Source organism: Rhagoletis zephyria, unplaced genomic scaffold (assembly GCF_001687245.7).
Source record: "Rhagoletis zephyria isolate East Lansing unplaced genomic scaffold, Rhagoletis_zephyria_1.1 Rzeph_scaffold_04880, whole genome shotgun sequence".
In the NCBI taxonomy this organism is placed as follows: Eukaryota; Metazoa; Arthropoda; class Insecta; order Diptera; family Tephritidae; genus Rhagoletis; species Rhagoletis zephyria.
Window position 1 is genome coordinate 1 of NW_016161963.1, and position 3,215 is coordinate 3,215.

At 31.5% G+C, this 3,215-nt stretch overlaps 1 protein-coding gene across 2 annotated transcripts in view; it reads right to left on the reverse strand.

Moving 5' to 3' along the window:
* Positions 1-395: 395 nt before the first annotated feature.
* Positions 396-3,215, reverse strand: part of LOC108371312 (serine/arginine repetitive matrix protein 1-like) — a 14,555-nt gene continuing 11,735 nt past the window's right edge. For both annotated transcript variants that reach the window (XM_017626855.1, XM_017626854.1), the window contains 3 exons: positions 2,227-2,580; positions 2,010-2,169; positions 396-1,934 (listed from right to left, as the gene is read on the reverse strand). The gene's annotated coding sequence lies outside the window, so the exon portion shown is untranslated. The remainder of the gene's footprint in view (positions 1,935-2,009; positions 2,170-2,226; positions 2,581-3,215) is intronic.

The following is a 3,215-nucleotide window of genomic DNA, read 5'->3' on the forward strand; positions in this document are numbered from 1 at the left end:
AAAATTGTTTTCTGCTGTTTATAATATCGAGTGTTATGACTTTATCTTTAATTAAGCGTAACAAAACATTACAAACATCATATATGCTAACTCCTTCGGAAACATCATGCATTAAATCAAATGAAAAATTTTCGGTCACATTGAAATATTTCAACCTATCAAAAACACAAACTTCCCTTATTCCGGTTTCCTGATAATTATTTTCTAATAAGTCTTTTTAATAGCTTTCGTCATCTCTCGAAGCTTCTTGTTTTTCTGATACATCGTTTTTCTTTGGTCTTTAGTCCTAGTGCAAACACGACAGTATCTCTTAGAATTAAAAGATTGAACAATCCCCATTATGCTATTAACGGCTAAATTGTCTCCTATTACTAAACCTAATATAAAATGAACTTTTTTATTTCCATTTTTTGTTAAAATTTCAATGCCTTCTTCAAGAAGCTTTAACTCTTCTACAAGGTAATAAAACGAGTTCTCAACACCACTGCATTTAACTGTTTTTGTTGAAATGAAAGCTCCATGGAAAATGTATTCTAGTTTTGATAACAGATGTTTTGGCATTGACGGAAAACTAAAATAGCATCCACATATCGAGTAAGTATGACTGCCAAGCGCATTGTTGATTTGGAAATCATCAAGATAAAGAATATATGGTATAACTAGCTCAGATTGAATCTTTTCGTGATTTAAATATTTCGCCGCTAACAAAGTTCTGTAAACTACTTTCTTTCAAGTATCTTTCTGTGTTCTGTAATGTGCTCTCCAAGGCATGGAATCTCAAAAATAGCTTTGAACTGAAAATTTAAAGGCATAATATATATGTCGAAAGATTTAAGAGTAAAGGTTGGGTTCCCGTGTATTGTTGTTTCAGTAACAGATTTTTTTATGATTATAGTCTTTGGATGTTCATATAAATTAAGCTCCTTTAATATCTAAAAAAGCATATATTCGGAACTTATTTCCTGAAACGGGTTCTTGCAAAACTCTAGCAATAATTGTAAGTCTACATTGACATCACTGATAGCCTCTGAGCTTAATACATGCTGAATAGTAAAGGATACGGACAAAAGCAAAGAAGATACCATAGTCTGAATATCGATTACTTGTTTCCTAGGCAAATTGTTTTGAGTATACAAACTTAAAGATAAATACAGTGCCTTTTTCTTTAGATTTTTACTTTCATTAACAATATTTTGCATTGATGAATTATCAACATCTTGAGGTTCTGTTTCCGTACTTAAATTATTACTTAAAATTGGTATCGTTATAGCTTCAGTTGGAGTTACGTTTGGTTCGTATGTGTTTTTAAATTTTTGTAAATAATTGATTACAGTTATCTTGCTTGCATTGCAGTCGTAAAAGTTTCGTAGAAAGCTTATGATCTACTTTAAAATGATATATTAAGGTATAAATTTCTGCACATTTTTTGTGGCTCTTGAAGCAAATAAACATTTTAAAGCAATTAATTATATGCCATGAAATTCAAAAGAGACGTTAAATTTGCCGACTTGTAGTCATATTCAGTATAAATTAAAAAAAAAACTGTTGTAAGAAAACCCAAGAAGTTTCGCATGCCTGAGGATATTTTAGGCAAAGAGTGTGAAAGATTTTGAAACATATATCTACGCATTCTAGAAACGACTCAAAGTTATACAATGTTTTATCAAAATATATATAAAATCCTCTTATATCACCCTCAGCTATTCCTTCCACAATTATAAAAGGCTGTATTGTCATTCCTACAGAATAGTACATACTTATCAACTCAGTAATTTTCCTTTCGTAATCGTTGATTGAAGTTAATCGAAAAACAAAGCTTTGTTGCCAGTCTGCTATTGTTGCTTTCTTTCTTAGCTTTCCGCACGAACTTTGAAACCTTGATGAAGGTGGAAGAACTCCATTCAGCAGCGTTGTAAGAATGTAGTCTTGCGTATCTTTAAACAAAATTTAAGAAATTAACGAAAGCCGATTGATTTTGGAGTTTTTTGTTACACTTGATTTGTATTTACCTTTGTTCGTTGAAGCTTTAGCAAGAGAAAAGAGCTGTTTGCAGAAATCGTTGTGTACATTAGTTTCATAAAATCGTTGAATTTTTTCCGTAAATATTTCCCATTTCGAATACAAACAATCCTCCTTGTCAGGGTACATGATCTTAAAGTCAAGTTTTATCTGTAATGTGTAAATGTATAGTAAAACTGCGAGCTAAGTACGTAATTTCATTGTTACCAAGTCAGGAGCCCGCGAATCAGAATATTTGGGCCAGGCTTGGAGAAAATCAATGTTGGTCAGTTCCTTTAAGTCATTCTGTCGCAAGCTAAATGTCTTTTGCCATTTATCTCTGACTTCATTCCAATCTGCAATGCTTCTGCTGAGAGTTGCTTTTAATGCTCTACATATCGTAAAATCAATTTCAGGAACTTCGTAATTTTTGGTGGAAGGATTAGTCTTAGTACTAGCAGGTGGTGGTGTGTTTTGTTCAAGGTATGTTGTCTTCCTTTTCTTACTGCGTTGATTGACGTATTTCCCGTACAGCTTTCCACTAGGGCATTTTTTACCCTTACGCGGAATATAATAGTATTCCTTGGGGAAAAAATAAGCAGTACAATTAAATGTATATTTTAACAATCTATCTATGTATATTAATAAAAATGTTGTGTTCGTATGTCACGGTCGTCAAAACTCGAGAACGGCTGAACCGATTTGAATAACTTTTTTTTTGTATCGTTCGGTATAATACCAGAACCAATGATACTGCAAAAAATTGGAGGGTTGCCACCTATTTGAAAATTTTCAAACACAATTATATTGATAAAATAAATAAATTATTACAATATGGGTATCAAATTAAAGAGTTTTAAGAAAGATAACTTCTGGAAATATTTTCGACGAGGGTTGCCACCTATTTGAAAATTTTCAAACACAATTATATTGATAAAATAAATAAATTATTACAATATGGGTATCAAATTAAAGAGTTTTAAGAAAGATAACTTCTGGAAATATTTTCGACGAGGGTTGCCACCTATTTGAAAACTTCAACTCAGACAAATTGATAAAATAAATGAATTATTGCCATGTGGGTGTAAAACTAAAGAGTTTTAAGAAGGCGTACAGCCGAAAATATGTTTGAAGAGTGTTGCCACCTGTTTGAAAATTTAACTAAAGTACATCGATAAAATAAATGAAATATTACATTATGGGTATCAAATAAAAGA